The 25,309-nt window shown below is 36.1% G+C and overlaps 1 protein-coding gene across 1 annotated transcript in view; it reads right to left on the bottom strand.

Moving 5' to 3' along the window:
• Positions 1 to 21,097, bottom strand: part of IL1RAPL1 (interleukin 1 receptor accessory protein like 1) — a 1,610,170-nt gene extending 1,589,073 nt beyond the window's left edge. Inside the window, exon 1 of the mRNA XM_069065664.1 lies at positions 20,198 to 21,097. The gene's annotated coding sequence lies outside the window, so the exon portion shown is untranslated. The remainder of the gene's footprint in view (positions 1 to 20,197) is intronic.
• Between the last annotated feature and the right edge of the window lie 4,212 nt (positions 21,098 to 25,309).

Raw genomic sequence — 25,309 nt, 5'->3', positions numbered from 1 at the left:
GAGAGAGAGAGAGAGAGAGAGAGAGAGAGAGAGAGAGAGAGAGAGAGAGAGAGAATGAATAAGTGACAACTGCAGGGATCAAGCAGTTCCTGAAGGGGGAACATCTAAGACAGTCTAACCATGCTTTAAGCATTTATTTTTAAGTACTTTTTACATATTTATTGTCTGCTTGCTTTTGAATCTAAGGAATAATACCTTTCCCAGGATAAATTGATCAATTGAAATCTCCTTATCATGTTGATTGACTTAGTTTTTAGTTGTCTTGATTTTAATACCTTTAGTTGATTGACAGTTTCAACACCTTCTCAACTCCCTAGGCCATGTGTCCCCTCTGATTGGAGGGCTAGATGGCAAAAGCAATAAACTTTTCCCTAAGCCCTACTTTACAGAGGGGGATGGGATCTGAGCTTTGCAGGTATCTCTGCACTTTCCATTAGCAGCTCTGCATGCTTTCAACTTCAGGAAACAGCATACCTCCTGGTGTGTCCCTCTCCTCTTTGGGTTGCTTTTGTGTGTTATCTCCTCCCACCCCTCCTCCATTTGACTGTAAGCTTCTTGAGGACAGTGTCTTTATTTTTCTTATTTCCTTTTCTAGTACTTGGCATAGTACCTGGCACATAGTAGGTGTTTAATACATATTTATTAAATAAAAATTGAATTATTATAGATTGAAAATGGAGTTTTGCAAGGGAGAGATGTGGTTGAGGAAAGGGCCAATTTTTAACATATGATACTGTATTCATGGAAGCAAGCTATTGAAAAATGCTTCCTTGAAATATTTGTTTCACTATGATAATACTACATTATCACCATAACTAGCATTTACATCATTCTTTAAGATTTTTAAAGGAACTTTACATGTTATGGCATTTGCCTTTACAACAATTTTTCAAAATAGGTGCTATTATCATTTCTAGTTTACAGGTGAGGAAACTGAGACCGATAAAATTTAAGAAACTTGCCTTGGGCCATAAAGTCTGTACCAAAGACAATTTATGTATATCACAATTTGACTAAGGAACAACCTAGGACCTGAATTGAAGATTAAAATTCCATATTAAAAGGCCCAGAGAGGTTAAGCATTTTGTTCAAAGTCACAGATAATAAGTGGAAGAGCTAGAATTCAAACTCCAGGTTCAATGTTTTTACTACTCCATCACCATGCTGTTCGAGATGCAGATGATGAAGATCGTAATGATGGTGGTGGTGGAGTTTCACTGAATAACTTCTGTCACTTGTTGGAGGAGGGGACTCAATTCATATTTAACATTTCTATCCTAAATATGGTATTCTCTTTACTACTGTAAGTGGCCATGTAGATGAAGATGAAAAAATTTGTCCTCATAGCTTTATTTTGTAATTGCCTGTTCTGAAAACAGAATGTCATAGATTTCAAACTAGAAAGGGCCTCAGATGCCACCCTAATTCAAATCTTTCTCTGTACAGATGAGGAGTCTGAGAATCAAGAAAGTGACTTGTCCAAGCTCACGCAGGTAGCAGAGAAGTTATATGAACTCAAGTGGCAGAAGCCAATTTGAATTCCACATTCTCTAATTCCAAATCTATTACTCTTTGTACTATTACATGAGCTGGCTGAAAATTTCCAAAAGTCTCTTAGGAAAGATTTCAGGTAGAAACACAAAAAATAAATAGTAACAAAAAGTTAAATGTGTAAAAGAGTTTGAAAAAGCTAAGCCTGAGCAGGATAAACAAACTTTTTTTCTGGGAAAATGCATCCTGCAGTCCCCTTACCTCCATAGATAGTATCCAGTGTCCCCCAAAAGTAAAAATTAGATGGTATAGATAAGGTAATAATAGTTGATATTTTGAAAGTCTGATGATCATTTTACATAAATTAATTGATCCAAATGACAACCTTGTGAGATCATTGCTAAAGGTTTGTTTTCTGCCTAGTTTATATATGAGGAAGTTGAGGCTGATAAAAGTTAGGTAATATGTTATACAGCTAGTAAGTAGTGTTAGAGGTGGTATTTGTTTACAGATTATTTTAAGTTCCAATCGATGGCTCTATCCATGATGCTTTGCTTCCTCTAGAAGATATTCTTTTGATCTTATTAGAAATTCTAAACTATTAAGGGATGAATCATACCTACTAGGATTGAATTTTCTGGTTTCAGAAAATTGGGTTATTCCAAGGTAGATGCTTAGAATATTATGCCACACCTTCACAGTTTACAGCATTAAGAACTTAATGTTAAATTTAAACATGGCAAAAGGAAATAGTAATTCCTTTTTTAAGTTGCAAATATAGTTGAGGTTTAAATAGCTTCCCCTAATGAACAGTCTGTTCTAGCAGCAGTCACTCATCTATCAAACCACCTACATCAGTTTTGAATAGGAAATTAAAAATAACACTACTTACCTACTGTACAGGATGCAACCCTGTGTGTGGCAAAGCTATAATGGAGTTCTACAAGTCTATAGGGATAAAAAGAACAGTAGGCTATTCACAAATAAAATGATGAGATCAATGAGAAAGCTACAGTGGATAAACCTGAAGTCTTTAAGTTTTGTCCAATTAAAAAGAAGATTTGAAATGCAGAGACCATGCTAAGGAGGGCAAGTTTTTACAAAATGCTAATAAAACCATCTCATGTGTTTGATTTTGTTTTTAAAAGAAATATATAAAAATATGGGTACAAGGAAAATACATACTCGGTGTAGAAAGTAAACAACATCTTTATCAAATTATACCTTTTTTCAGAAAGTGTTTTTCCTATCTTCTCCATTTATCACAAAGTCTTTCACCAATGAAAAGTAGGTGAAATAGGAATAGAGTATGGAGAAGAGGAAAATATAATTCTTCTAGCAGTTGAGTGGGAGCATCTTACATTCAGACAAGTTAGTAGAAATGTTATCTAAGCAATTATCTATTATCTAGTTAATATCTATATGCCTAATTGTTTTGACCATTTTGACTTCATTAAAGTTGGAAATCAATCCAGTGTGGCTAAATATCAATTTAAACCAAGTTTTTAGTCAATTGGCTAGGTGATTCATTCAAAGCCCTTGAATCAGTGATTCACCAAAAACTAGTCTCTCTAAAGTTTTTCATTTTACAAGTCAGTTAGAACTTAGTATTTTCACCATTTGCCAATAAAAAAATCTTAAAGCGAATGAAGTAAAATGAATAGGAAATAAATTAAATATGTTGTTATGATAGGATCATGAATGAGTTAGGAGGAAACTTAGACCTCATGGTGCAGTGGCAAGGGCACTGTGTTAAAATTCTCAAACCTAAGGCTTCCTTCCTGAATGGCCTCCCTGCCTGCTTCCAAGTATTTATTGTAAAATGAGGTCTTTGAAATCCTCCTAGTAACAGATCTATGCCTCCTAAGAGCATCTAGTTGAAACCCTTCAAACAAAGAAACTGAGATCCCCAAAGATTAAATGTTCAGTATCACCCTGGAGGAAAGTGGCATGACTAGGGTTTGAAATAAAGCCTTGTGACTTTAAATTCAGTACTCACTCCATCATATATTTATTAAACACTGTATTCATAACATTATGTTTGAACCAAGAGGAGATAAGTGTAAGTAAAATATGGTCTCATATTTCAAGTAGTTTTCAGTCTAACAGTGGGATGAGACTAACTCTGATAATTACAATACACAATACTTTTACATTACACAAGGAAGTTACAAAACAAAGTGCTATATAAGGTCTGAGTATATCCACTCACTTGCAATTTAAAAATGAGTCCTTCTTTCTATTAATTAGGGCAATGTCTATTTTCAGTTCATATAGGGGCAACTAGGTGGCACAGTGGATAGAGCAATGGGCCTGGAGTCAGGAAGACCTGAGTTCAAAACTGACCTGAGACACTTATTAGCTGTGTGACCCTAGGCAAGTTACTTAACTCTGTCTGTCTCAGTTTCTTAATCTGTAAATTGAGTTGGAGAAGGAAATGGCAAACCACTCCAAAATACTTGCCAAGAAAATCCCAAAAATGAGGCCATAAAGAGTCAGATGTTATTGAAAAAAATGGGACAACAACAATAGAAAGAGTGATATAAAGAATGTTAGGGTTACATAGGGACCATGGGATATATCACTCCTACCATTATCTCAAAATCAACAGGCTTAAATTCAAACTTGTTGCCTCTCAAAAAAAACATTAAAAAACAGACGTGTGCTGGCACATACAGATATAGAGTCCACACACAGACACACACAAACACATGAAACATTGCCCATCCCAAATCTCTTGCCTTTGACAATGACACCACCATTTTCTAAGTCTCCTAGAAATTTTGACTACTCTAGCTCCTTCACTCTAAATTCTTCTGCCTGACTTTTAAGACACTCCTTTGCCTGGTGCCATCTGTCCTTTCCAACCTGATGTCCAAGTATTCCCCAACATAAACTCTTCTATTTTAAGCAGTCTCCTCTTTTGTGTGTTCTCTACATATGCTATGCCAAGTATTTCTTCGGTGACTTTGCTCATAGTGCTGTTCTGATCAGAAGCCCTCCCTCATGCTCTACATTACTGTTAGTCACTTGAAAGTATTTATTAAGTGACTACTATGTATCAGGCACTGTTGCAATAGCTGGGAATATAAAGAAAGGGAAAAACAAACAAAACAAAACAGTCCCTGCTCTTATCAAATCTATTCACCCAGTTAAAATTAATGTCTTACTATCTCTACTAAGCAGTCCCTGACAGTTTTAATGTCCAGGAGCTTCTTTCTACTTGAACTCCCCTACTAGTTTCTATCTACGTATGCCAACCCACACAATATCTGTGATCCCTAATGATTTCTGCCTAGTCAGCCTTCTTCTCCTAATTAAACTGTAAGTTTCTTAAGCCCAAGGATCATGCTTTATAATTCTATTATGCTATAAAAGAGGGGTTTCCCTAAACACTTCCAAGTATAGTCAGAAAAGGTCCAGAATGTAATCTCAAAGTGTTAATGAGTTATTAAAATTAAGCATAATGATGTATCTGCAACCTGAAACCTTTAAGAAGTACAAACATCTTTCTGATTAAGTTAAGAAGGAAACAATTGGCTAAATAAACAAATTATCCATGCATACCTCCTGAGGTTTCAAATAGCTAAACCTTAGATGAATTTTATTAATTATAAAGTTGGTGAAACCAGTAGTTGAGACTAGTGAGGGAAGGTACGGGAAGAGTGAATTTCTCTTTCCCCTTCTTTCCATGATATAATTTTGAAAGGGAGATACATGATTAAATACGAGATAACATATTCAAGTAGAGCTGAGAAATTAAGAAGACAGAAAGGAATTCTAAGATCTAAAATAGCAGGAGGCGTGGGTTGTATTTACTGCATTGGAGGAGGTGTCCTACAATGTACATCATTATTATTGTGTTCTAAATTGAAATCCACTCAGCCAATGGATACTGCATGTATTTGTGAGAGAGTATGCACTACAGAGAGCAAGGTGCTTATAACTACTCTTCTTGCAATGACACTTGAGTGTCTTTTTAAAGAGATAATCGAATCTGTTAGATGATTTTCAATGGGATGTACAATGGTGGGGGCTCATGAACAATAGTAATAGTACAACCCCATAGGGTTACCACTAGAATAAATCTCTAGGAGATAACCCAGAAGAAGTCCTACATTCCAGGGAACTCTTCCATTAGGAGCTGAATTCTTCTTCAAGTTTGTCTTCAGGATTCAGTAAATGGGACTTTTAAAGGTCACTTCTTAAAGAGATGTTAACTATGGCTAGTAACAAGAAATGTAGAATTATACTCTACCCATCTTAATCTGTCCTACATTCTAAGAGTTGTATATTTGTACCTTGGTGCAATTAAATATTAAATATTAGGTACCCTTAGATTAGAACAAAAATCTCTAGACAATCAACACATAGCATTACTAGTATATGCATAGAACTCATCCCTACAATATTTAACAGGATACTGGCATTCAGCCTTCTCATTTAGTGTGACTCTTGGGAACTTTCCCATAAATCCTCCACAGTCTGTGCACTAGAAACCTTTTTGTTCCTAGGACAAGATGCATTGCATAGAAAGTAGACTATTTTGACTTGGAGTCAGACAATCTAGATTTAAATTCTACCTAGGATAGTTATTAGTTGTTTTTTTTTTTCCCCACCCTAACAACAAAAAATATAAACTACTTGAGGGCAGGGACTATCATTTCTGTTTTTGCATCTTACGTACTTACCATAATAACTGAAATATAATATATGCTCAACAAGTGCTTGTTGAATGATTGATTGATTAATTGATTTTGCAGCTACAGGGACATGATTTATCCTTTCCGAGACTTCTTTACTCTTTCATAAAATGAGGATAATAACATTTACATGAACTACCTTATAGGGTTACTGCAATGAAAGTGCTTTGAAAATCTTTTAGCAAAGTTGGTGAGCTTTTTGTTATGTGAAATTTGACTTAATAACCAGTCAGGAAGCTAGAGGGTACAGAGGATAGAGAGACAACTTTCACCTCAGGAGTACCTGATTTCAAATATCACCTCAGACACTTATTAGTTGTGTGACCCTAGGCAAATCAAAAGATGAGCTAGAGAAGGAAATGGCAAACTACTATGCTATGTTTGCCAAGAAAACACCAAATGGGGTCATGAAGAATCTTACATAACTCAATAACAACTGTAGCAATTAATAATAAATATTTGTTGATTGATAATCCATATCTATTTTTGCATTGATTCAGCTATATCATATTTTTTCTTCTCTCCATCCCCATATGAGCTATAGATAAAAGTCTTCTGCCACTGTGAAGGGAATTGAATATCTTTCCTCCATGCAAGTAAGATACAGTTGGGAAGTAGTCTGAAATGTGTGGCAATGCCTATGCTTTATAAAATGAAAGATAATGAAAATATAGACACATTTGTAAGGGACCTTAGAGGTCATTGAATACAACTCCATTCCATTACAAATTAGAAAACTCAGAACTGGGGTCACACAGGTAGTAGTCTACAAAGACTTCTCTTACTCCAAGTCCAGTACTCTTTTCACTTTTGGTGGGAAGACCCCTAAAAACTTTCTCATGGTTAGAATAAGAACATGGCAAGCATCATCATCACCACTATCAACAATGAAATCTGTATAGTGCTTTAAAGTTTGCAAAATTCTTTACAAGTCTCTCTTTTTGGTCTTCATAAGAACTTTGAGAGATAATTACTATTATAAAATTGTAGTTATGCCAGTATCAAGCCGAAGTCTGACCATGTCACCCTCCTGCTCAGCTAACATCAATGGCTCCTTATAGCCCCTAGGATCAAATATAAACATCCTTACCATTTAAACTTCTTTATAACTTGAACCTTTCCATATACTTTATGGTTTAACTATACTAACCTATTTACAAACAAGATATTCCATCTCCCATATCTTGTATCCAGGTGTAATATATGCCTCTTTGAACACTTAAGACTCGGCTTAAACATCATATGAAGTCTTTCCTAATTCTCTCCTTCCCCACTGGTACCAGGGCTCTATTTTCCAAAACAATCTTAGTTTCATTCTGTTTATACTTACAAATTTGCTCTCCTAATAGGAACTCCTTGAGATGAAAGTCAATTTCACTTTGCCTTTGAATCCACAGTACTTGGCCTAGTACTTGGTATGTAGTAGATGTTTAATAAGTTCCTTTAGACTGATTAATTGGTTGACTAAAGAAGTAGATACTGGTTGCTTACAATGGTCACCATTATGATAATCCTAAAGAAACTGAAGTTTAGTTGTCTACCTTACTCAAAGTTTCACTAGACAAAGTGCTAAGAGACATAGTATATGAAACAGTTGTGATCAGTTTGGTGATAGACTAAAGAACTTGTTTGTAGTCAGCTTTTTTATCACCCAGTCTACAATATCAAAGTATTTTACTTATCATCCTTTTACCCTATTGTAGGAAACTGTATTGTTCAATAGAATTTATAGCAAAGGGTGGCTAGAGGAGAAAAAAATATAGCACAAAAATTTAGATTCATTTCAGGTCAAATAAAAAAGATGGGTAAAGCAAAGAATTTGAAAGCAAAAACTAACTGGGGATTTTGGGATATTTAAGAGACTAAACTTTCATTTTCTCTCTGAACAATTCAAAATTACTACCATTCTTGGTAGATAGAGAAATAACTGTAATACAGCCCTTGAATATGTTTATGATTGTGTCTTGAGAATACAATTCCTTTGTAAAACAATAGTTTACCTCCACATGGTGATAAATACTAGAATACACATTTTCAGTCTGCCACTCTGGTACAAACTTCTTGGTTTATCTTCCCCCTCCAAAAGATAAACAAACAACAACCACAAAAAAAATGCCCTTTCAAAAGTTTGCTTTAGCATCTTTTTTGCTGATTTAGTTATGTCCAGGATTATAGATTTAGAACTGCAAGGGACTTTAAAAACAATCTACTGAAACTCCCTTATTTTCAAATAAAGAAACTGCAGCCCAGAGAAACTAAGTAATTACCAAAATGCACCCAGATACCAAAGTTAAATGGCAGAGCCAGGACTCGTGCCTGTGTTCTATGCTCCAAATCTATTACTATTTCCACTGTTTCAAGCCATAGGATACATGTCTGAACAGGACCTCAGAGAAGAAGAAAAAATAGCCAATCTTCCCACCTCCCTTCCCTACCAAAAACCTATAATTCTCTGCTCATATTATCCTTATGTGCTATAATCATTCAGGAATCACTCAGCTACACTGCAGGGTTTGTGGCAACTTTCTAAAATCACTCATCAAAGCCAGTGTGTAAAATTCGCTGTTCTTTTGCAAGAAAGGGAGGTTTTAAGTTTATTTGTCTCCCAACTCACTTAATAATGCTCAGGTAGACAATTAAATGTGTAAGTGAGAATAATGAAGCATCTTAGATGCAAGGGGGAAAAAATTCTGCCTGTGGCCACTGGGCATGCTTAGGTCTGACAGCTTGGTTTGCTTCTCTGTAGGAGGAAACAGGGAAAATGGGAGGAGGAAAAAAAAAATCAGGACATGACTATTTCTGGACAAGTATTCGACATAAGAAGAGATAGGCAAAGAGATAATAAAAAGAAAGTCATCAGGAATGTGAACTGGACTCACCCTGAGTTAAACCAGTTGTTCAGCTCATCTTCTCTCTTCTTTCACCCTCCCCAGCTGTGTATTATTTTTCATTGCTTCCCTTTCCTCCCACCTTGTCCCTTAATCCCCAAACTCAAGGAAGCACTTATGTTGTTTACAATACAATGTGGATTTTTAATACAGAATTTGTGTCCTGAGTCCCCGTTCCAAATCCTTTGTTCATTAAGACAAGTCTATTCGGAGCAAAGGTGTGTTTGCTCTCTGACTTTATTAGAGGACCCCTGAAGAATCAGGAGCCATACAGAAAGCCACCTTGGGCAACAGAAGTGAATGTATTTCTTCCCATGGGGTTCTGGGAAAGTGCCTCTTAAGTGTGTAGTGGCAGGAATAATCAGGATGAGGGATAATAGCATTTAAAAGCAAAAACCTGGAATTTGGGTCTTCCCCAATCAGGCACGTTTTTTTGTGTTTCAGCATGTGAACCCAATCATAGCAGGTTTGGGAACATTATCTAAGAAATCTCCAATTTCTAGTCCTTCATTCATCTCCATGCACTACATTCATTCCTTTCTCCTGAAACAAAATGTACCATAATGAATATTCCATTGATTTTTTATTCTGAATTACTAAACCTTTTAATCTTCAATCTTTATACACAGCAAGGAAAGGAATAGTTAAAACAGTGAAATGTGGATCATCCAGGGCAGCTAGGTGGCACAGTGAATAGAGCATCGACCCTCGAGTTAGGGGGACCTGAGTTCAAATCCAGGCTCAGACACTTAACACTTACTAGCCATGTGACCTTAGGCAAGTCATTTAACTCCAATTTCCCTGCCTTCCCCTCTAAAAAAAAAAAGAAACGTGGATCTCCTTTTGTATTATGGCAGTAACTGCTATGGACAACAAGGTCTGAAAAGGCTAGAATCATTTAATTGCCTGCTTTCCTTACTCTACTCATTACACTGATTGTAGCTTTGATGTTGAGAGAGGAGTAACTATATAAGAAGTTAATAAATAAATCAATAGAATGAGGCTAATGATAGACAAACAAACATATAAATAGATTGATAAATAAATAACATGTGTATAATGCTTTAAGGCTTACAAAGCACTTTACATTGTATCTAATTTCACTTTAACAATGACCTTGTAAGAAGGTAGGTACTCATTTTTTTCCATGGTGTATATAAGCCCACTAGGCCAAGAAAGGTTAAATGACTTGACCAGTGTCACACAACTCTATCTTAATCAGGATTTGAACTCTGGTCTTCCCTCAGTAAAGTTCAGCATTCTATTCACTATGCCACCTGGGCTATAGTCAAGGTTAGTCCCATGTACAACCTGATTAAACATCTACCCACATGACTTGATTAAAAGAGTGCTGTGAAGTGTCACCTGTATAAAATGATGTGTCCCATCTGTTTGCCATGATACTACTGAGACAATCATTCTATAAAAATGTATTAAGCATCTGCTATGTGCCAGACATTGTGGTAGATCATGGAAATTCAAAGACAAAAAATGAAAGCTCTTATGCCCTCCAAGTATATACATTTTATCCTGCAGATCATATTATCTATGGATGTAAACACACACATACGGCATATATACATATGTATTGTTGATAATAGTTGATTTGAGAAAAAGCACAGTAACAGTTGGGGAAGGGGAGTGGATAAGGAAAGGATTCTTCTGCAAATAAGATGAATTTTAAAGGAAAATGAGGATTTGTGGAGGTGGAAGGGAAGGTCATTCTAAGTATTGGGAGTAGCCAGTAGAAAGTGTCAGAAATGTGGAACGGAGAGCAATATGTTGTATTGTATAGAGTGATGGACCTAGAATCATGATCTTCTGAGTCAGAGTTCTGGTACAGGCACTGAATAGTGGTATATTCTTTTTGAAGTTTCTCATGCTTTCTGCTATTCTTTTGGTTTTTTTTTTTTAAAGCAATCAGGGTTAAGTAACTTGCTCAAGGTTACACGGCCAGTTATTTCTGGGTGTGGTGCTGAGTATCTGAGGCCGGATTTGATCCAGGTCATCCCAACACTGGAGCCGGTGCTCTTACTCGCTGAGCCACCTGGCCGCCCCTAAGCAATTGGGGTTAAGTAACTTGCTCAAGGTTACAGGGCCAGGTGTTTCTGGGTGGGTGCTAAGTGTCTGAGCCCGGGATTCGATCTCCAGGTCTTCTCAACACTGGAGCCGGTGCTCTTACTCGCTGTGCTACCTGGCCGCCCCTGCTATTCTTTTCTTATCTGTCTAATGGCAATTATAATAACATCAACTTCACAAAGTTGTTCTTGAATCATATGAGAAAACCCAGTCAAATTTTTAACAAGCCTGAAAGTTCTATGTGTGAACTATTTGTATCATTACTTTACTCTCCTACCTGATATTAAATTCTGGTCACTAGAGTCACTCCTTTGTTTTGAAAACAAGGAAAAGCAGACTAGCTACTGAGAACCATATTTACAAAGCACATATGGTACCTAGTAGGATGGAAGGATTGCTCTCATTCTCTTTAAGATTCTCTTTTTCTTTTTTTAGATAAGCCAATTATCCCTTCAGGAGGAGCTGAAAGCTTGAACCTGAAGAAATGGATCAGAATATGGGAAAATATAAATTATAAAGAGAGAACAGAAGTGGCCAAAGGAAATGGGAACAAGCACAGGGCCATCTCAGGAAGGACATTGGGCTGCAGAGGAGAAAATATCATACTAGATCACATTTATAAAGATGATGAGGCATTCAGAATGGCTATCTAGAGGAACAGAGAGGATGCTATGAAAGAGTTCGTAAGAAGAGGTCAAACAAAAATGGAGAATCTATGTTCTTGCTAATAGGATCAGTAGTGATAGAGTGGGAATGACTTCCAGGGAAGGGAACAGGTCAAAGTTAGGCAATTTATCATATTTCACAATGTTGCCCTATTGTAGAATATCTACAGAGAGGAAAAAAAAACAGGGGTGAGATAATATTCCTGGTTATGATTATTATTATCCATAGGAGTCAGTTTATTTTTTTAATACAGGATTATAATTACCTGATTCAAAGTAAAGAGAATCATATGGAAGTGACAAAAAAAACTTCTTGAATATGGTGGATTGGATACAAAAAAATGGATATCTTTTGGAAGTTAGAAACATCATTTTAAAAATGACATCAGAACCTAAAAGATATTTGTTTTTCCAAGTTGTATCACCATGAAACTATATTCACAGTGTTTAGAATCATATATATATATATTTATATTTATACACACACACATATATATCCTGAATTTGCAACTAAGTTCTTACAATAAATCACTGGAAACAAACAAACCATGAAACATGGGAATTATTTTTTCTCTAACTCTGTTTTAAATAGCAACGTTTCTAAATCAATATCTGATCATTCTTATAGCAATTCATCTTTGTTTACATCATTTAAAAACAATCAATTATAGACTTTACAGTAAAAGCAATATGTATACACTCTTTATGTTTTAAAGATTTTTTCTCGCTTCATCAGTTGTCATGACTAAAGAGTGTATCACCAAGTGAACAATCTATTTTCCCAAAGTTGGGATAAGGCCCCAAGCCAAGAAGTATTATTAAAGATGTACTATGTGCAGAGCACTATGCTAAGTGTTGAGGAGAGAAATAGAAGAAAAAAGAAATTTCCTGCCTTTAACAAGCTTATATTCTAATGAAGAAGATAAACATAAAAGGGAAGGAAGAGCTTAGAGTTAGATATATCCTTTCAAGGGCTTGGTGTTCACGTCAGGAGAATCAAAAAAGGGAGAGTCAGAAGCAGAGATGAAAGAAGCCATTGCAGGTCATTGTAGACGCTGTGTAGTGACTATATAGGAGACCTTGCACTCCCATCCACGGGATGGGCAGGCACAGAAGGCTTGAGATCTGTATCCTTGGAGAGAATACTCACATGGATAGGATTACAGATCTTTTGGAGAGTTTTTAGAGAATTTGAAAAAAAGTTTTCACTACACAACTGAATTGCTTACAACTTGCATAATAATAACAGTTGGCATTTACATAGTGTTTTACAAATATTATCCTATTTTTATTCTCAAAACAACCCTGCATTCCAGATAAGTGCTATAATTATCCACATTTTGCCAAGGAAGAAACTAAAGCAAACAGAAGTTAAGTGACTTGCCCAAGTAAGTGGCTAAGGCTGGATTTGAACTTAATTATTCCTGACTCCAGATCCAATGCTCTATCCACTGTACCACCTAGCTACCCTCAGATAAAGTGTGAATTAATCACCATGTAGCATGTACTTATTCACTTTTCTTCTGTTGTCTGGAAATTTTTTATATTGTTCCTGGTTTTAGATGACAAGCTTCCAGAGGGCAAAATTCAATTAATTTTTATCTAGGTCACATAACAACACTTGAGCCAAACAGTGGACTTACAGTTTCATATAATAATTATGAGGATTAATGTTCATATTAAAAATTAAAGACATTATTAGTACAAGGACAATAGAATTGAAATACTATTGAAAGTCTATAATTACAAGATTGCACTTCCTGATCCTTTGTCTTTCCTCTTTAATGATTCCAAACTATGTATAATTTTCTTATACAATAGGAGCTATTGTTATTATTACTATTACTTCTTCTTCTATTAGTAATCATAGCCAACATTTATATAGTGCTTATAATGTGCTAGGCACTGTACTAAGTACTACCATTATGATCCCCATTTTACAAAAGAGGCAACTGAAGCAAAACAAACAAAAAAAGTTAAGTGACTTGCCCAGGGTCACAGAACTATTAAATGCCTGAGGCTAGATCTGTGTTCAGGTCTTCCTGACTTGAGACTGAGTGCTCTACCACTGTACCTGTTAGTAGCCTAAGTGGTACTTGATAGTGGTGCTCTGAGGATCTATGCTGCCATACATGTGGAAAAACTTTAGAGCTTTTTGAAATAAAATTAATGGGAAAATAATTTTATTTATTGGACATGGAGTAACTTACATTTTTTAAGATGATGAGGCTCTTGGAGTGACTCTGTGGTGTGAGAAGAGGGAATTCAATGAGTACAAAAGAAGGGGTCAAACAAAAACAAGACTTTGTGACCTTTCTACTCGGGTCAGTAAGAAAGGTGGGGTAGAGGGTATGAGGTGGGAAGGTGATTTCCAGGGAGGGGATCAGTTGTCATATTCTGAGAAACACTTATTTTTTTCAGCCCCAGAGATAGCTATGAGATGTATGGAAAATTTATATAAGGTGGAGAAGAAGGATCGCAGGAAAAATCCACAAGCCTCCAAATTAGGTAATGTCCTAAATTCCCCAAAGTGGTGATGGACCTATGAGACTTTTTTGATATCACTGTTCTTAAAAAAAATGAAAACCAAAAAATATCAGCATCACTATGCTGAAATAAGACAAAGAAACATAGTAAAATGAATAAACCTATATGCCTAGATCTCACATCATATATGTATGGATATACCTATAAATATGCATGTGAGTATTTGTAAATACAATATGTATCTGTAGAGAGAGAGTTTCTATTCTCCCATTGTCTTAACTATCATCCATTCTATTTCAGGTTATATAGTAATGAAATAACAACAGCTGAAGCCTCCTTCCATAAAGGCAAAAATTTAGGATTCAATTTTTTGGCATCTCAGTATCATCTACATACAAAGGAATCTAGGGAACACACCAATTAAGGACCTTTCATTGTAAATCAATGGTCAGGGATAAGCAGTAAGTGTATGTCCATTGAGCCATATGATTGTCCTATAATTGAATATTGCATAACTACAAGATACTCCAGGGTAGGATTATCTGGGAAAAAAATTAAAAGCATATTGGTAAGGCAATTAGCTAAATTTGTCAAATAAACAAGTGCTAATATACAATCCTATAGTCCACTTTCCCAAATCTGCTTCTGCATATTCAAGACATTTCCATAAAATGGAAGAAATTAACACTCTTCTCAATACCATAGAGACACAGGAATTAAGCCAATGATAGGCGTTAATGATATTAGATAAATATTCGTGCTGAGAATTGAGGTAATACATTGGGCCACAAAAACTCCTTTAAGAATGAGGATCTATAGTCTAATTGCACACACTTTGAGGTCCTGGTATCTTTCAAAAAATCTTTTGAGTTATTTTTTTTCTTCTCCAGTTCAACCTACCCACATAACAGTTAAATGGACACAAATTACATCATTTCATAGTCATTTTCCTTAAATCATAGCACTAATTCTAGATATATTATGTTGATGTGAGAGGCAGAACTGTAGTACATAGAGTGCTGGAGTCAGCAAGACCTGGCTTCATATTTTGCCTCTGATACTAGTTGTATAATTCTAGTAAGTTACGACCTCTTGATGCTTCAGACAGCTCTCTTCAATAAAACAGGGATTCCATTTGCTTTGGTGGAGGGCTTTTCCACACCTGATGTTCCTTGCTCTGAAGAAATCACAGCTGCTGTCATATTAGAAACAAGTGTATTAAGGAAGTAAAAGACATGTAAGGCAATGTTATATAGTGGAAAGTCTTAAATTTAGAAGCAGAGAGGTGAGGTTCAAAGCCCAGATTCCACTCTTAGACCCTGTGTCACATTGGCCAAATCAATTATCTTTCCTGAGTTTAGGTTTCATCTAGAAGCTCTATAAGGGCCTTTCTAAAATCTATAAGTAGTTAAGAATGACAATTGGACAATCACTTGTCCTCGAATAGTCAGAAACTAAGACAAAAAAAGCAAATTCTAAAATAACTCAAAATCATAGTTTATGATTTGTGGATTCATGTTCTTAACTATTGTAACTACTAATTCTACTTAGTGATTGATTTTTGATAATAAAATTACAGAGACCTACACAGCAAAGTCCTCATAAAAGGAAACAATCTCCTTCATATAAATAAAATTGTAGAAAGAAATATGGTCAGCTAAAAAAATTCCTTAGTTACCATGAATTTAAGGCCACTGGAAATAATTTTTACTCAACTATTTATGACAATCTAACATTAGGTTTAACTATAAAATCAAGGATATTACAAGAGATGTCTTATAGGATGGACTTTGCACACTGGGAAGTACCTATTTTGATGATATCCCAGGGCCTTCAAATATTTAAATATTTTTGGAAAAAAATAGAATTGCTTTTTCGCAGCTAAACAAACTGGGGATTAATAATATCCCAAACTTTCTTGATCTCAAGTTGTTGCTTAACAACCAACATATATTACTTCCTTTATGACTCCATTGGCCTATTAAATTTAGTGGAGGGTATTGAGCTTGTATACATCTCTATGCTCTGAAGATATTTAAAATATATGTGATTAATACTAGTTGATATAATAGTAATGAAATGTCACTGCATTCTCTCTTTTTGTGGGAATCCTGATATGAAGATTGAAATTTAATAATAAAAATGCTGACACCACCTTATCTATAACTGTACAAACGGTGGTAACCATAATTTTACTTTAAAACTTGAGCACCACTAGATAACTTGATACTTTTTAATCCTATTAATCAATTTGTACTTGGATATTTCAATTGCTATGAATTATAAAGCAGCCTACTTTATAAAAACAAGAGATTTTCCAAGCACTAAAGATCATATCTGTTGTAAGATGAAATATAGCTCAAACACTTCAGTGTATAACAGGTTAATATATTTTGGAATGAAAATGTTAAATGGAACCTCAAAGTTTTGTTATTCTTAGAAATGTGTAATTCTTTCTATTAGGAATCACAATGAAATCTGACTAGTTATTAGAAACATGAGATTAGATTAAGCAACACGAATCCCTATAAAATATTGCATTCTGATTTTAAAATATCGCTGCTACTTAACCAAATCTCTTGCTTTTGCTTTGAGGAAAAAAAAAAGAACCTGTCAGTAGCTCCTGTTTTTAAGGGAGGTAGTGTAGATATTTTTCAAATGTCTTTTCTCGTCCAAATTATAAAATGGCAGTAGAACATAGGAAAAAGTATTATATACAAAATAGTCCACAGCTTAATACTGAAGGAAAAAAAAAACTTTCACATTAAAGAAGCCTTTTATTTAGAACTCCCACCTCCTTCAGCATACTGAAATGTCATAACCAGTTGGGGTTTGATAATCCCTTTCTAAAGGAAACAGTAGCCTATGAAGTATCATTAAGATCAAGGAAACCCACTTTCTCAAATATAAGTATATAGTCTTCTAACAAAATGACTGCAAATCCATGTGTGTTTCCTGTACTGACTTTCTCCTATACGACTTCCTCCTCCCCCCTCAAAATTATATATTTTCATATACAACCGAGTTTGCAAAACCTTCTCTATAGCATTCCCTGTTTATGACATGTGTGTGACTTAACTCACAAAAACAATCCTCTAAGTAATTGCCTCAAATAATAAAGTAAGGAATATGAAAAAAAGAGCATGCCATAGAAATTTCTGCATAAAATCAGAGAGATGAACTGAAGGCTGTGAGCTGCCATAGTGTTATTCTGACCCCTGAAGGATGGAACCAGGAGTTAACTTCACATCCAATTTCCTAGTTGCTCAATAGACAATATGAATGTCAAGCCTTAAACTACATTAGTAAAATTCATTAGTGTCTGAATATGTCTTGAAGGAAAAAAAAATCTCCATCAGTATTTTAACTTGAAACTCTAAATAAAACAACAGCACTATCTGATGTTGAAAACAAAGTTAACAGTACATATGCAGAATATTGTACCGAACAGTATAGGATTAAAGAGAATGTCTAGAAAAGGTATAGAGGATATGGGTGGAAGGAAAGTGGATATTGCTCTCACTTCTTCCTAGTAGAAAAATCTTATAGAGGCCTTCTTTGTAAATTGGAATCATAAGAAAAGGGCACAGGCAGGTGGTTGATTGAGAGGTTAAGATTTCATCTGGGCTACATTTTCAGTAAGTGTAGGAATAAGAGAGAAAACAGGTCTCTCAAAAAGTGTAATGTCCAGGGAGAGCAATTCAGTAGTTCTGCTGTTATTGTTGTCGTTTTGAGAAATGCACAACTCTATATAAAAACAACAACAACAGGGTAAACAATGTTTTATTATGCAGCATTTCCTCCTATCTAAACAGAAGATGGACTACCTATTCATTTGTCTGGCAAAAGTCATAGGCTGCTGCAACATGTCTTTTGAGTTCTTAAATAATTAAAACTTGAAGATATATAGCCCCTTTTCTCTGGAATTTTGGTGAATAACCAATTTACATGCTTTTTAAATTAGCAAATAGATGAGGATATTACCAGTGAAGATTTCGTTTTCCTTCTCTCTATAGATTAAAACAGGCCAGCAATATATAGATAATTATGGAAGGAAGGAAGGAAGGAAGGAAGGAAGGAAGGAAGGAAGGAAGGAAGGAAGGAAGGAAGGAAGGAAGGAAGGAAGGAAGGAAGGAAGGAAGGAAGGAAGGAAAGAAAGAAAGAAAGAAGGAAGAAAGGCCCTAAAACACTCATCTCTTGATCATGGAGGAAGCAATAACCATTTTTAAGAGCTGCAACTACCAGATTGAACCCACCATCAAGCCCTACCTTTCAAAACTGCTAGAAGGGTCACCAGGAAATTATTCTTTTCATAGTTTTCATTTCAATTTGAGTTATGCCTCTGCTGAGTGATCGTCGTATATTTAAATCACAGGGTAGAGAACCATGACCTTGGTGGGGAGTACCCAGTCCCAACAAGGCAATGGGACATGCGGGACAACATTGCAGAGTGCTTTCTGACTGTCCACGGGTGTGGCTGAAATGGCCACAGTGCAGCCCCGGAGCTTTTGTGATCTGCTGTCCCAGAGAACTCACTGTGAGAAAACTCACGTTAAATTGGCCAGGAAGAGATCAGGGTTTACCAGAGCCCTGAAGCTAATCTCTGTGCCCTCCTTCCTCTCCAGCTGTCACAAGCATTCAAAAGTTAAACCGGTGATTGATACACTAAGAGATCATTCCCTCTCACTATCGCCGACTGAAGACCGCTGATGTAATGAAGTTACATAATAACCGATTATGCACGACTACCATCCATCACTGATGTGCATCTCTTCTCCCCTCCTTTATTGATGAACCAGCCAGGTGAAAGAGAGGATGCCTTTTCTCCTCTCCACATGCATAGATGTAGACGTATACTGTATATATCACTTTAGCATTGCAGTACAGTGCACCGAGCAACGTCATCAGCATTGATTCCCCTCCCCATCCCCCCCTCCCCAATCCAGTTTCCCAAACTGAATATGCTTAACCGTTCTCAGGGCTCTGGTCCCTTTAACTTTTTTACTGTAAGGGTAAAATAGATGAAGCAGACAGGGCACTTCAGGCTGAACATTAACACAAGTCTTTAATTGCCTGCATTTCCCAGGCTGACTGCATATGAATAAGAGGCTGGGGATAAGGTCTCCACTTCCAAACCTTCAACTCCCCTGCACGTGGGTCTAGGCTTCGGTTATTTAAGGTATTGGATAAATAAGGGATTATTGGGATACTCATTCTGGATACCACAGAAGGAGGATGACTTTTAATATTATGTTCCACTATTATTATTCTGTGGCATAGCCACCATTTTCCAGTTGACAATTTTCGCATTTTTTTTCCTGAATGATAATTGAGTAGATTAAAGGGGGGAAAAGTATACAGGGACACTTAATAATTCTTAATAAGCACAACCTAGGAAAAATTAAAGGTAATTATCACCTTAAAGTTTAAGAACTTGACCAGGCTGTTTCACCAGTTCCATTGCAGCTATGAAAATGCAGCAGAATGCCACACAGAGTTGAAAACATTTATTTTAGTGAATGAAGAGTAGCCCATTTCATTTTTTTAAATAGATTTCACCACTAAGTGCTCCTTTCGCTGATGTGTTTCCTTATTCAGAACGTAGGAGCTGCAAATATTGCATCCAGACAAAGAGTGTTTACCGGGAATAAATTCAAGCCACTCTTCCATATCAAGATGATTGGAAAAAAAAAAAAATGTGATGCTTTGATTCATCACGAAATGCATGGGGGGGGGGGGCACTGCAGTTATTTCATTCACTGCCAATAATGGCCAGATCACACATATCAATGTAATGCAGCAATCAGGAAAGTACCCATTTCAATTACAAACCACCAAGTTTCCTAACTCCACTAATGGGTTTGCATAGATAAAATGACCTTACCCACAGTCTTCCAAAATATTCCGATCTCGGTATCAGTCAATAAGGTAATTGCTGGTCATCACAATGCGTATTCAGAGAATCCACGTTTTACTCCCGTGTGTGTGATTTCTTTTTTTTTGCTAGCAATTAATAATGCGAACAAGATACCCATTCACAAGTGCCAAGTTCACCATAAAAGCCGATAATTCCATATAGATCTTCCCCCACAAGACTGTCTTCTGTTAGTTCTCAAAGTGCCGTTTGTTCAGTGAAGATACGATCCAGGTGTGAAGCGGTAATAAAAGACTAGGGGAAAGAGGAGAAACAGACAGACCAGGAGGGACACAGAAAGGAGAGGAGAGAAGAGGAAAAGAAAATAAATTTTAAAAAAAGAAGAAGCTAAGGAGAAGAAAAGGAATTGATAACCGAACAAGTCAGTGAGCTCTGAGGCAAGAGGAGTCCTGGTTGCAAATCTTCTCTGTGCATGGAGCCTTTCAAAGCTTCCTAGTGCTCATGTAAAATTTCCAGATCCGGGATGCAGCCATAAGAAAGAAAGAATCCTATGTATATTTCACAAGTATCCTGCAATAACAGATCCGATGGGGTTTTCCTTGTACTGTACTGCTATGTGGAAGCACACAACCCCTGCTGTTTGGAAGGATGTCTCCTGGGTCCTAGCTAGCACTCTATCCGACAGCCCCCAAAAATGATTTGGGGGGAAAGAAGCAGTTGTGCATTTGCCCTGAATGATGCTAATCTTTAGTGAAAATGACAAAGGAACAACAAATAACAAGAGGTCTTGATTAATAGATACAATCCACTCAAAATATCCCAAGGAAGAAGAAGCGAGAAGGAGAGAAAGAAACTGCAATGCATAAATGATTCCAGTGTTTCTACAAGATCGGTTCATTTGATTGAATGCATTCTCTGGTTTGCTGCAAGTCATAAAGAAGATACTGTTACTGCCACCCCATGGATATTTTAGTACTAGCCAATCCACATATAACCACCGTTTTGCGAGCTTTAGTTTGGGGGGTGGGGAGGAAGCGCTGGATGGGGGTGACAGGAAAATCTTTTTGGAAAGGATCTTGGGAAGTCTAAAATTATAGGAATCTGTCCTTCCAGGCAAATACAGAAGATCACATTTTCGTTCTACGTCACTCTTGCCCAGTACTTTGGCCCCGTTCGATTGTGCATTGTGTCCCCCCTTCCACAGGGATAGGAGAGGAAGGGGAATCGCAGCCTGGATTGTCACACTCATAAGTAACCTCCTGATGATCGCGTTTCCCTTTGGTAAGGGCTTAAATTGTCGCTGGCACACAGTAAGCAAAAATGAGGCCATTGTCACTATGTCTTTAAGACCGGTATCCAACCAGGGGTCTGCTTTCCAGCCTCCAGCTCACAGTGATAATAGTTTCTAAAGATAATTTTTTCAGAATATAAAGCTTTGTGTTAAGTATGTACACTAAAAATGCTTGGCCTTTAGGCCATTAACTCTTTGTAATTTTCCTTTAAGGGCTGTGGTGTGTTTGACTTGTATTCCTCAGGATTTGCGAGTTAGGGGAGCAAGATGAAAAAGTAGGGAAGTAGGGAAGCAGGTGCCCAAAGATTGATTGAAAAGGGTCTTTCATTCCCCATACCTAAGGGCTTCCATTCCCCAATGAATGTCTTCCCCCCAGTCTTTTGATATAGGAGAAGATATTTTGCTGTGAGGTTGGTGAAAAAGCAAAGGTAGGGAGAACATGGGACTTTGGGAAGAGTCCGGAGAAGGTGGTTTAAAGTATTACTGGGATAGTAACCATGAGTTATCCAGCCAAATTTTCCCATCCCTTTGGTTTTGAAATAGAAAAGCACTGTTGTGAAATATTGATAAATGAAATTTATTGTTTGACATTTATTATAACTGAGTAATGTAAATGAGGCAGGGCATCTGATAGGTATAAGAGGGTGGATTTTCCAAAATGTTTCCCTTCCTAAAACACACACACACACACACACACACACACACGCACACCTTGATTTTGTTCTTCAAATCTTATGCTATTCCACAATTATTAAACATATTATAATTGCATGTTGTCCACATCCGGGCACTATACTAAATACATTTGAGAAGAAAAAAAGTTGTTGTCCTCAAGCTTACCTTCTAATCATAAAGGGAAACAAAGGCAGAAAGACACAATGAAAATGATTTTAAAGTCAATGTAGGGTATAATTAAATCAAACAAACTAGGTAATATACCTAAGGCTAGATGGGAAAATTATTAAGAGATAGTTGCATTTGAAATTAAGTTAGTCAAAGAAAACCTTCAATTACCCCTCATTTCCATAGCAATAAAATCCAAACTTCTTAATCTCCCACATAAGAATTTACACAGTCCATTTCTAACCTACTTTCCAACCTATGCTTGTACTACTGCATCTCATATGTACTCATATGTACTCCATGACAGTGCTAGAAACTGGACTTATTTTGCCCTTTCTAACCTACACACCTGCCCTTTTTGTCTACTATGCCTGGAATGTATTACCTTTCTTCTTCTTCTTTTTTTTAACCTGTCAAAATCCTTTCTAATGGCTTAAGGTCTGGTTCATACCAATCTCTCTCTCTCTGAAATAGCCCCTATCCATTTCTGCCTGATGAAATTCTACCCATCTTTCAAAGCTGAGCTCCAGAATCACAGAATTTGAGATTTGCAAGAGGTTTCAGTGGCCATCACTTCAACCCATACAGAGAAATAATGCCCACTTTGATGTGCCCAACATGTGGTCATCCAACTTCCACTCGACGACCTCCAAAAGGAAGAAACCCCCTGATTCTCCAGAAAAGTCATTATAATTTTGGACAACTTTTAGTTTATAGGAAGCCCAGTGTCACTTCCTCTTGGAACTGTTCTCTGTTCTCCTCTCTCCTTAGCATGAATTAATTCTTCCCTCCTCCAATCTTCAATATTATTTTCTTTATGCCTCTAGTATGCTAATTTGGTTTTTGCCATAATTTTGTGTGCATTTTGTCTCTCTTAATAGACTGAAAATTCCTTAATGGCAGGGATTAGATATACTCATTTTTCTACATGCAGTCCTATTAGCAGGTAATAGATATTTATTGATAAATTTCATTGAAGTCAAGTCTTGCTGATAGAAATGAGTTTTGAGTTGTATCTTAAAGGAAAGAGGGAATGTTTCTTTTTTCTGTCCACACATTTCAAATTTAAAAGATGCCTATTCAAAAGTTTACAGGGATTAATTATTTTTCCCATACTGCTAACCTTTTTTTTTTAATCTACCTTGATTGGAAAATCCAGATCAGGAAAAAAAAAAAACTGATCAGAAAAAAATGGAAGAAATTGTTTTTGTTTTGTTTTCTTTCAGGTTCCACATTGTTGTTCAGGACTAGGGGAACAATGGGAAATTTATTGCTTTCACTAGTCAAATACATTCTGTGAAATGAACTTTAATTTGTCTTCTTTCTACTTGGTTCCTTTTCCATTCACATCCTTTCTCAGAGTTGAAGCTGATCCCATTCAGGGTATAGGATTAGAACAGGTATTGAACCAGTAACTTCATTGGTATAAGGAAGACCCAGGTGAAGAAATTCCCTCTATAAATGCAGGTCAGCTCCCTTTGTACAAGTACAGGTACAGAGAAAGCCAATAAAATTGAATATGCAAAAATATCGTGTCGTGGAATATTGTGCTAGAAATCAGGACACCAGGATTCTAGCACAAACTCTATTACTATCTATGTGATCTTAAGGTATTTGACCTTTTTTTTTTCTCATTTGTAAATTGATCTTAGAATAGGTCATCCCTCATGTTTCCTCTAGCTTGAAGAATCTCTGAACACAAAGTCTTTTAGTTTAAGTATAACTGACAAGTTGGTTTGTTACTTCTTATAGACAATTGGAAATAATTACCTTGTCACTGGCTCCAAGGAGCTGGTTGGATACTTTGATATATGTCTTAAAAGACACAGGTTTAAAATAATGCCTACTTTCACTATGATTACCTGAGACTATATAAGACTTATTCTCTTCCTTCAATTTCAGGAAGGGAAATGTTTGTTTGAAACAGAGGTGAAGCATTGTCTATTCCTGGATTTTAGAGAGCAAACTGTGGGAATTGCTGTTGCCATGGGATCCTCTTTGTGCGAACTGTCTTGAACTGTGTGGGAACATTTTTCTCTTGCTTCCCTTCAGTTCTCTTTCTAACTCTTCTGAAGATATGTGTCAGAACAAAATGTAGCTGCATTATTGCCAATTAAGACTAACAGCAGCTGCAAGGTGCATCTAATTAGAAATTTTAATTACTTCATGGAATTCTCATTTGCAGATGTTTAACAATGTGTTGTGATATTTAACTCTGAGTAACAGTGGACATTGTCCCCCTCCTCAATATTATTGAGTAATGAGTGTGAGAAAAGTAATTTTGCATGTAGAAATATATACTTTAATACAATATATCTAATAAATAAAAGAGTCTGTGGTAATATTTCTCATAAAAATCAAATGAGAAAAACATAAAAATGTATTTGCTTAGAATGCATCTTTGTTAATGGAAAAGAGAATAATATATTCTAAGATACCAAAAATTTTGGTTTTGCCACCAAAGCAGAATTCTGTAAAGCAGTGTTACTTACTTAGTACTTTAGAGTATATGTATATGCTAAAATTAGACTATATTATTCTTTCTAGGAAACTAAAAGGTTAATAAATTAGGTGTTGTAGTATGGGAATTGTAGGCAGTGTTGCAAAGCATTGTGGGGATTGTGGTAAAAACTAGCTGCAGATCAATTGTATGCCTCTTTTTTATTTTGAAGTAGCTGGTATTTTATTTTCTGGTAGTATTTTAAAGATACATATTTTCAAAATGATCTCCTTTACTAATAGGTTTTAATGAAGCTGGTTCAATTCTCTGGCAATATGAAATTGGGAAGTTAAGTCCTAGTAATAAGCTCAATGTAGTTATGAAACTTACAGTGAAATCTACTTTTTAACCCCCTCAGTAGGCCATTTCTATTCTCAAGCCAGGGATAAAGATAATAATAATAAAAAGTGAGAAGAGAGATGTTATTAATAATAATGATGACAGTAATAGTCAGACATGGAAGACACCAAGGTCATCCTAGTGCATC

The sequence above is a fragment of the Petaurus breviceps genome, unplaced genomic scaffold (assembly GCF_028583685.1).
Source record: "Petaurus breviceps papuanus isolate PSGF00001 unplaced genomic scaffold, PetGlider_PUasm1.0 90696, whole genome shotgun sequence".
In the NCBI taxonomy this organism is placed as follows: domain Eukaryota; kingdom Metazoa; phylum Chordata; class Mammalia; order Diprotodontia; family Petauridae; genus Petaurus; species Petaurus breviceps.
This window is presented reverse-complemented; position numbering and strand designations above follow the sequence as displayed.